An 11,444-nucleotide genomic window follows, 5' to 3' on the forward strand; every position below is an offset into this window, starting at 1 on the left:
ATATATATATTATATATATTATAATTATGCACGTGTATTATAATGTGGTTATTAAATTTTGCGATCATTTTAACAGATGTTAAATTATAGGACGGGAATCCGCATAATCTCGTGTTTGATTTGATATATGTTTGGGTGTGTGTCTGTTTAAGTATAGGCTGCATTTTAAAACTGGTTATTATATTTATTTGACATTTGATTTGCGATTATGTTAATACATTTTAAATTAGGATATATATATATATATATATATATATATATATATGTGTGTGTGTGTGTGTGTGTGTGTGTATCATTCTCTTTTTTTGTTTAAATGACTGTTTTACATGTATATTTCAAACTGGATGATTTTAATATTTAAATTAAAATTAACCAAAAAAAGTTGAGGTTAATTTGAACAGTTTGCTCTGATGGGGCAAGTTGTCACGTTTATGTTGTGTTGTGTAATTTAGTCACTACAATTTCTTTTAAACATATGTTGTGGAAGATGTTTTATATTGCATTCATAAAAAACAGCTATTCCTCTCACGTTCCCATGGAGACACTTTACCCATAGTGTGACAACATGCCCCACTATGTGCTGTAGGCTATAGTGTGAACCGGGTCATATCTGTTTGACCTTTGAGCTACACGAATAGCGTGAACTTTTGCCCGCAGTGATAAGAACACAGACTGGTGAAACACATCAAAATAGAGCAGCATAACGTCTGTTCGCCGCTCGGGAGCTGATTCATGCAGTGAGCAAACGTGTGTCACGAGGGTCTGATCACAACCATGTGTGGATGACAAACCGACTCGCTCCAGCCCCGCGCCAGCAGCTTTATGATCCCCACATGAGCTTTCCTTACATGACACACAGCCAGACTGGGCAGATTGGGTTGTTTTCGGTGAGTCAAGCCTCGGCCGGAGCGGACGGGAGAAGATCAGCACGTCTGGGTCACTGAAGGTGATTCACACGTGGAGCTCAAAGTACCGTGAAGTGTGTGTGATTCAGCCTTTCATTCTGCTGAGCTCACAAATAAAGCCCTTACGTTCGGAGAATCGGCCGAAAGCACTGCTGTTTAACCCACACTGGCCTCTAAACGAGCAAAACTCTGCTGTTAATAAACCTGTTGCACACAACACTTGTCATCCAGTAAAAACTCTTTTAGTGTAATGGTACAAACGTCCAGCTTCAGCTCGCGCTTCACGTGTCTTTCTACTGAAATCTTGACTGAACAAGTTTAGTCATATTTCCAGATGAACACTTACTGGACTGAAGCAGCTCAGCTTTATTTGATTCTCCATTAATCACTTCTTAGTAAAATCAGTGAGACTCAAATCTGATCAAGAGGCTTTTTTGGGGAACTTTGTTCATTCCTCAGTCATCATTGATCATGTTTGGATCATTTGGATCTCATCTTACCAAGACATATTGTTGGAGATATAGTGACGAATGGTATTTATATAATTGTATGTAAGTATCTGCTATGCTCAGTTTGAGTCTCTGAATAAAATTGAGCTCTTTTTCCCTCCTTATACATAGCCTCATATATCAAATATGATACTCAACAAAATCTTTAATTAGATTTTGCCCCTCTCTCTCTCTCATTCTCTCTCGCTCTCGCTCTCTCTCTCTCACTCTCAAGTAGATTTTTAGAAAGTAGATTAATAAATGCATTAGACATATTTTAGACGTGGCGTACTAATGCTAACAAATGGAACCTTATTGTAAAGTGTTAGGCTACCGTATTGTTTGACAATAAACGGTTGCGTTTGCATGAACTATCATTTACAAAGATTGATAAATACTCTAATAAATGTATTGCTTATTGTTAGTTAATGTTAACTAGTTGTCAATCTGCAATACAAACTAACTAAAGTCGCACTTTACCTTTAAGTGCAAATATTTCAGATTCGTTCCACTTTATTTCAAATAGTTGTATCTCAGCCAAATATTGTCCTATACCCACACACACACACACACACACACACACACACACACACACACACACACACACACACACACACACACACAAACCAGATTTAGTTGTATAATTTTTATTCTGATTGAAATCTAATGGATCATATATTAATGATGATACTAAGCTGTCTACTATTATTTAATAATAATTTATTTATACATAATTGTATATAAATTGTAAATAATAATTACAAAATAATTGTTGAAGTTAACTAATAAACAGTTTTTAAGCATGCAGTATTAAGTAAAAAAATTACAATATAAATGATTTGGCCTTATGAAAATACATACAAACATTTTACCTCAGTTCAACTTACTAACATATATATATATATATATATATATATATATATATATATATGTATATATATATATTATACAAATTTATATAATGTGATCTGTAAAAAGTGAAAATATCAACTGATCTTATAAACATAAGCTATTTGTACTTGATATGACCGTAACACAAGTTAAAATACAATCAAGTTTCTGACTGAACTGAATCTAAAGGGGTGATATTTAAAAAATGCATCAGATTAATTTAACAATCAAGAATAATTGCTAACACTTGAGTAAAAGGACCAATTCTCACTATTAACTGCTTATTAGCATGCCTGTTTACATATTGGCTGTTTATTAGTGCTTATAAAGCACATATTCTCTTATTCTACATCCTTAATCCTATTCAATACCTAAACTTAACAACTACTTTACTAACTATTATTAAACAGTAATTAGGACTTTATTGAGGCAAAAGTCATAGTTAATAGTGATAACTGGACTTAAAAAAAAAAGTGTGACCCAATAATTTAATAAAAAAATGTAATTGAATCAATTATGTTTTTGTAGGAATGAGTCTTGATTATGGGCAACAAATTGAATAATTTTACTGAACAAAAAATACTGCATTTAAACACAGTCGATTAGTATTTTATAGCTTAATGTTTTTCTGTTCAGTGATTTGAATCAGTGAATTCTGAACACAAATAATCTAAACGAACCGATTCTCTGAAACCCTGTCAGCCACGAAAAAGTAGCTCGTAACTTTTCTGAAAACAGCAGAACGATGAAAAAATCAAATGAATCAATTAGTCAAATGAATAACATCGCTTCTGAAGAACAAGGCTATTTGGTTGTTGTTGTTGTTATAGATATGTATGGCTGAGGCACCAGCTATTAAACAGACAAAAGAGTAAATGCTTAAGTGAGAAATATGTCTTTCTCACACGCCCAGATATGAAGCGGCTCCAGAGTAATCCTGCAGTTAATCTCTCTCTGAGCTGAGTGGCTCCAGGACTGTTCTGATGTCTTACTGCTTCTCTGGAATTCCTGTGTGATCTTTTCTAAGTTTTATACACCTTCTTTGAACCAAATGAAGCTTTTGGTTGGGTTGGTTTGGTATTGTTAAGATAGAAGTATTTTTTTTTTTTGGTTAACATTGATAACATTCTTCTACATGTTAAAAAAAAAAAATCTGTCACTTCACAGAGTGACCACAAAGTGACGCTGTTCCATTACATAAAGCCAGGAAACCATCACACCTGCAGCACTGTGACCTTCTGAGAGTGAGTGCGTTGGTTTAGCTGTGCTTCAGAAGAGCTGGATCTGACAGACGCTCAGTTTGATGTGAAAGTGTGTGTCTTTCCTGCTGGTTATACAGGATGAGGGTTGGTTTACTAAAACTGGGCCGATGGGTTTCCGCACCTTGACCAAACTTGTGTGTGTAGTTTCACGACCTTTGCCCTCTTGACACCGCTCACCTTACAAACACAGTTAATCTCGCTACTCGGATCCAAGTTGCCATCTGTGCAACATCTCACACACACACACACACACACACACACACAGGTTTGTTTTTGTGAATTGTGAGGTGTAATGGTTTTTATACTGTACAAACTGTATGTGCTATTGCCCTACACCAACCCTACCCCTTATTTTAGATTTTCAAAAAAACTAATTCTGTGTGATTTATAAGCCTTTTGAAAAAAATATGGGGATACTCAAAATGTCCTCATAAATCACCTTCTCTTGTAATACCTATGCCATATGCATGTCATAATACAAATTTGTGTCCTCATAAAATCACAAAAACGCACACACACACATTCTCTTACGCACACACACACACACACACAGAGTTCATCTCGAGGAATAATGGATGACTATAGACACGCACACACACGCACACACACACACTCTCTCACACACACACACACACACACACACACACACAGAGTTCATCTCGAGGAATAATGGATGACTATAGACACGCACACACACGCACACACACACACTCTCTCACACACACACACACACACACACACACACACAGAGTTCATCTCGAGGAATAATGGATGACTATAGACACGCACACACACGCACACACACACACTCTCTCACACACACACACACACACACACACACACACAGAGTTCATCTCGAGGAATAATGGATGACTATAGACACGCACACACACGCACACACACACACTCTCTCACACACACACACACACACACACACACACACAGAGTTCATCTCGAGGAATAATGGATGACTATAGACACGCACACACACGCACACACACACACTCTCTCACACACACACACACACACACACACACACACAGAGTTCATCTCGAGGAATAATGGATGACTATAGACACGCACACACACGCACACACACACACTCTCTCACACACACACACACACACACACACACACACAGAGTTCATCTCGAGGAATAATGGATGACTATAGACACGCACACACACGCACACACACACACTCTCTCACACACACACACACACACACACACACACACAGAGTTCATCTCGAGGAATAATGGATGACTATAGACACGCACACACACGCACACACACACACTCTCTCACACACACACACACACACACACACACACACAGAGTTCATCTCGAGGAATAATGGATGACTATAGACACGCACACACACGCACACACACACACTCTCTCACACACACACACACACACACACACACACACAGAGTTCATCTCGAGGAATAATGGATGACTATAGACACGCACACACACGCACACACACACACTCTCTCACACACACACACACACACACACACACACACAGAGTTCATCTCGAGGAATAATGGATGACTATAGACACGCACACACACGCACACACACACACTCTCTCACACACACACACACACACACACACACACACAGAGTTCATCTCGAGGAATAATGGATGACTATAGACACGCACACACACGCACACACACACACTCTCTCACACACACACACACACACACACACACACACAGAGTTCATCTCGAGGAATAATGGATGACTATAGACACGCACACACACGCACACACACACACTCTCTCACACACACACACACACACACACACACACACAGAGTTCATCTCGAGGAATAATGGATGACTATAGACACGCACACACACGCACACACACACACTCTCTCACACACACACACACACACACACACACACACAGAGTTCATCTCGAGGAATAATGGATGACTATAGACACACACAGACACACACACAGATCAAACACCTCACATCACAAAGACCTTCAGAAACACAACGCATCCACCTACGCAAGAACCTGATCGATCCATCTTTTCATTCCACACACCTGCTATCAGAAATCTATCAGATTTTCACGCTGTACAGCAAGTGTTTATGTCCCTGTGCTGTTGATTCGGTCAGATTCATTTAAGAAAGAGAGAGAGAGATGTAGCGTTACCAGCAGGAAACATGGACAAGCTCCTGTTGTTAAGGCAGCTTCACACTGAGCGAATCGCTTCTCTAATTCTTACAAACAGTAATTTTATGTAAATTATACTCTGATAGTAGTGACTTTTAGATCGGAATCAAATCTTTTGTTTGGAATCAGTGATTCGGAGCGCATACCCAACTTCAGTAAATGAGGCTTTGTTGCATGGTTTGTGAAATTGATGTTTGTTTTTTTTGTTTTTTAATTATACTGTCAATACAACATTGGCAATTGGTTTGTAAAGGGTGTTTTTGCGCATGTTTTGGGTTGAGTTTTCATTGCATATTATTTACACCGTTTTTACGCATTTACAGCGTGTGGCTTTTTGTGAAGCAATTGATTCAACATTTTGAAATGCTTTGTTTCTTCTGTCACTAGTTTTAGAGAGTGATCTACACAGTAATTAATTCACTTAACTGTCCAATAAAAGACTCCTGTGACTTTCATAAAGTAACTAGGAGTCTCTACTCATATTTCCTGACGTTTACACTTGTTTTTGTCTTCATCTGTATTTCTGTCTTCAGAGAGTGTCTGCTTCTTCATCCATACATGTACTGATTCTCCTGTGGTTTACACCAGTAAATCATGATAAGAAATATGTTGTTGTGTATTTTTAGCTCTAATATTAAACTACACTACACTACTAGCGTATCTACAGAAGCAACAGCCAATGAGTGCCAGGGTTCTCTCTGACGATTAGTGAAGCACAGCCGCGTCATGTCATTCAGCTGATATATATATATATATATATTATTTACAACAATTATAGTGAACTATTATGAGTACAGTCTCCATGTGAGGTGAGTGTACACAATTCAGATGACTCTTCACAAGCACATTTTATGGGTCAAGGGCGTCTCACCTCTGAAGCGCTGGAATGATTCTCTCTCAATAGGTTCTGCTCGATCTCGTCTTCCATGCACATTCATCTCAGGATCTGACATGAGCAGCTCTGCATCCATATGGCACACAAGGACTTGTGTGTGTGAGAAAGAGAGAGAGAACAGATTGTTGTGGGACCTTCAGTCCTGCCCTGTGAACCTGATGCCACAATCACCAGCAGGAGAGCAAAAGCACTGCTGATAGAAGGGCAGCGACACACTCTCACACAGCTGTTAAACACACACACACACACACACACACACACGGAATTACAGATATTAATTTAGCGACGTTTAGTGATGCACCAATGAGGACAAAATGATGTCACTCGAAACTGGTGATATAAATGAATGAACATTGTGTAAAATATACAAAATAAATCATTCTAATATGCTGATTTGCTGCTCAAGAAACATTTCTAAATATCAACGTTGAAAAGAAAGTTGTGCTGCTGAATATTTTTGTGGAAATGCTGTCATTTGCAAGCGTTTCAAACACTGTCGTTCAGCAATAGAAACGTTGCAACTTGGCCCATGAAGCCAGATTTGAAAAACTACAAAAAACAAAAACAAAAAAACAATTAGACACACACACACACACACACAACAACTGTATCACTATAAACCAAAATTAACTACTTCCCTCTGATAAGATACTAACTAAAACAGCCATATCACCCTGCAGCCCAAGACTGGTTGCCCACTGAAGCTAAGCAGGGTTGAGCTGGTCAGTAGCTGGATGGGAGACCTCCTGGGAAAACTAGGTTGCTGTTGCAAGAGGTGCTAGTGAGGCCAGCAGGTGCTCACCCTGTGGTCTGTGTGGGTTCTAATGCCTCAGTATAATGACGGGGACACTTTACTGTCAAATGCACTGTCTTTCAGATGAGACGTTAAACCGAGGTCCTGACTCTCTGTGGTCAGTAAAAATACCATGGCACTTCTCGTAGAGAGTAGGGGTGTAACCCCGGTGTCCTGGCCAAATTCCCTCCACTGGCCCTTGTCTATCATGGCCTCCTAATAATCCCCGTCCACTTGATTGGCTCTATTTCTCTCTCTCCTCTCCACCTGTAGCTGGTGTGTGGTGAGCGCACTGGCGGCGTTGTCCTGTGGCTGCCGTCGCATCATCCAGGTGGATGCTGCACACTGCCGGTGGTTGAGGAGAGACCACCCCCCACATGATTGTAAAGCGCTATATAAATGCATCATTCATTCATTCAAAAAGCTGCTGATTAAAAATAAAAAAATATATATTTTTTAATTGAATCATTTCTATCCTTCACATCCCTTAATACTTAAGTTGGAATCACAAGGCACATCTTTTTGATGTGTTTGTTTGTATGCGACAGTAATGCTCAAAAGATCTGTTAGAGCTCTTTTCCTGAAGCTGCTATGATCCATCAATCGGTAAAGAGTCCCTGGTTCCCCTTGAGTCTGGTTTTATGCTCATAGATTCACACACGTGCATATCGGCAGCCGGCACTCAGAAACATGTCAAAATCCATGCTCTGCCCGAAACCTGTACCGAAGCCCACATTAACATTTTATTGCTTAATAAAACCCAGCAGATTTTACTGTTATTAAATACCCAGGTGCCCTTTCAGAACAAAAACTAAACTACTACAACACACTGCCCTTCGAAAGGCTTCATCACACCTTACATGATCTGTACTTCCCTGGTTTGAGTCCTACTTCATGGGTAAAAACCTCAAGGTATTTTGGAGGGGATGAGTGTTTTAGTCACAGCAGCTAAACACTGGGGTACCTCAGGGTTCGGTGCTTGGCCCTCTCGTTTTCTCAATATACACAACAACTCTAGTATATTCTTTAATATTATTTATGTAATAAGTACTCATTTAAAAGTATGCTAAAGTGTACTTCTTCATAAGGGAAATAAATTCATTGAAAAGTTAAAAAAAACTATACTTCTTTATTCTACTTTGTAATAATGTCAAATTTAAAGTTTTAAAGTACATTTTAATTTGTCTAAATAATTATGTTGTGTTTTAAAGATGTACACTTATGTGTTGACTAACATTAAAGCACAAATAAAGTACTTTAATAAGTATGATTCTAATTCTAATTGTAGAGTGTTATTCAATATTACATTTAAAGTTAACATAATGTTAACAGTAAATTGCAATGCCATCATTAGAAATGTGCGATTACAATTTTTTTGAATACATGACATACAAGTTCAGCTCAGCACATTCAGCAGTACTTTAACCATATTTGAAAGACAATAGCATAATTATGAAATTACATATAATGATGTAAAGTGGGTCAAAAGAGCACGCTAACTAATTGCGTTTGGTATACAGATAAACTATAATGAATTTTAATTCATTTGTGATTAACGTGTGCTTAAGTGTCTGAAAACACTTTTTTATATTGTCAGTATATTTTTTAAAGGAAATTATTTCTATAAGTGCACTTTTTTGTTAAAGTGAAAGGATTCACTGAAAAGTAAAAAAGGAAACAAAAAAAAATCTACATTTCTTATTTTTGGTCATAATTTCTCTTTCGTGCAAGTAATATTAAGCTTGTACAAATAGACTTAAATTTAAAATCTCCATATTAGCCAAATATAGTAACAGGTGAAGGAATCATCCGTGCAGAGACAGAGGAGCTGACATATAACAGAGATGTTCAGAGGTAACGGAGCGAACCTTGCGTAAGTTTTGGTACCAGCTGGTATAAATGTGTGTCCACCAAACACATGCTGACAGCCTCAGGTAGCTGCAGATCGACCCCTGCGTCTCAGAAAAACCTGCTGCTCCCTCAAAACAGAGCTTCAGTTTGAACACCGATGTGAAGTGTGCCACGGCTCGTGTGGAGTGAACCGAGTGAAGATAAAGAGATGGAAAGTGAATGAGAGCGACAGGCTGTAATCAGCTTCTTTCTGCTTCCAACCCTACGCTGGGCGCCAGGTCTGATGCCCTGCGAGTGTGTGTTTTGTGAAGACGAGGGTCAGTGAGATGCTAGTTTGTGTTTCCTGACACTCTTGTCTCTCAGAATGCATTAGATTCATTTCAGTGGTAAAATTACAAACGACTTTTAACTGACCTTGTAGAAGCTGAATAAGTTACATACAATTTTCTAACTGACAGAAAGAGTTGCAGTGCAATGCACTTTAAAGGGGTCATATGAGGCTATTTCAATTCTTCCTTTCTCTTTGGAGTGTTACAAGCTCTTGGTGCATAAAGAAGATCTGTAAAGTTGCAAAGACTAAAGTCTCTAATCCAAAGAGATATTCTTTATAAAAGTTAAGAGTCAGCCATGCCTACCTAAAACGACTCATTCTAACCAAGCAGCAACCTCCCGCTCTCTCTCGTGAAGCCAACACGGAAGTGACTAAAACTGTAATTCATCGACTGGCCGCTAGAGGCTGGCTGCAAAAGGGAGTCAATCCCATAGACTCCCCATGTTAACATGCCCAACTTTACCCTCTAAAAAGTACTGAAACTTTTCACCATCAAATGTATTAATAGTTTTTTCTTTCATATTATTTCCATCACCAGTTTTGTATTTTCTCACAAAGTGCCAAGTTTGGCTGGCGCTGTGAACAGGACTAAGCATTTTCAACTGCCATTCTATAATTGCTCTTCAAGTCGGGACTTGAGCGCTCTCACATACTGAGAGTGATGCCGGAATTTGCTCTCGCTAATGGCAACGTTAAATGCGGCCTCGGCTGGCGTCCAAATATCAGCTTAACCATTCTCTGTGCAATTACAGACCCGTGTGAGAGGCTTCACAAAGCCTCTTCTTCTAGTTCGTAAGACTCACTTCATACGCATTTACAAGCATATGCTACAGAGGGAAAAGTTAATGCATTACAAGGATGACCCAGCTACAAAAGTGTGGCTTCTTGTAGGAAGATGTAATAGAAAATCAACTACTTAAAGATCATGACTGGAAAAAGAAACAGAAAACGAGCCGAAGCGAGTGTCTGCAGCAGGAAAGGTTGAATCTGCGAAATGAAAGCCGAGGCTCGGCGGAGTGTGCAAATGTTTAATGTGTGTCTGTGCATAAAGCAATAAGCAGAACAAACATCCGAGCGGCAGACGCACAGGATCATGGGAGTGCATACGAATGCTGAATAAACGGCAGGATTAAGAGCACATACAGTAAGTGCTGAGATAAAATCTTCTCGTTGCATAGAACATCTTCATTTCGCTCATACATGAGTGTTTCCTACAGACATAAAGCAGTGATTCCCAACCACAGCTACATGTGAACTAAAAGACAAAACAGAGTTTGATTTTGCTTGAAAAACCTATGAGAGAAAATATGACTTGCGGTATAAAATATAAACATGTTAGAGTATACTTGAGCCTCATTGACGTTGTAGTACAGATATGTAAGACAGAAAAGGTTGGGAAGCGCTGCTCTAAAGTGCATGACATTTTAGTCCTGAGATTCATAAGCAAAAATCAATGCATGTGGTCTTTCAATACGTACAAGTGACAACTAGAAAATAAATTGATAATAAAGCTAAAGGTTCTTTCTGTTGTTTGATATAAAGTCAAAAATAAACCCAAAATCACCAAAATGCAAATGTAAATATATAATCTGTTTGCATTTGGCAAAAATATAATGTGCATGGAAATAAGACATTAAAAATATGGAGCATATAATGTTAGGCAGTGCAAATTTGACAGATGTTTCACTGATAAAAATCTTGTATAAAAACGACCCTGAGTTTTCCTGAAGGTTTTCTCTCTGTTCTTGATTGGACGTTTTAAAGCTTTAAATCTTGGTGGCCTACATGGAGATTTAGATGTCAAATAAATTAATGCCTCTGGTAAAG

At 38.5% G+C, this 11,444-nt stretch overlaps 1 long non-coding RNA gene across 1 annotated transcript; it reads left to right on the plus strand.

Moving 5' to 3' along the window:
* Positions 1–3,270: 3,270 nt before the first annotated feature.
* LOC107566256 (uncharacterized) lies at positions 3,271–5,364 on the plus strand. The gene is made up of 2 exons (XR_001606491.1): positions 3,271–3,811; positions 4,102–5,364. It is a non-coding gene; the product is annotated as an uncharacterized lncRNA (long non-coding RNA).
* Positions 5,365–11,444: the final 6,080 nt, after the last annotated feature.

Source organism: Sinocyclocheilus grahami, unplaced genomic scaffold (assembly GCF_001515645.1).
Source record: "Sinocyclocheilus grahami isolate Dianchi unplaced genomic scaffold, SAMN03320097.WGS_v1.1 scaffold1064.1, whole genome shotgun sequence".
Lineage (NCBI taxonomy): Eukaryota > Metazoa > Chordata > Actinopteri > Cypriniformes > Cyprinidae > Sinocyclocheilus > Sinocyclocheilus grahami.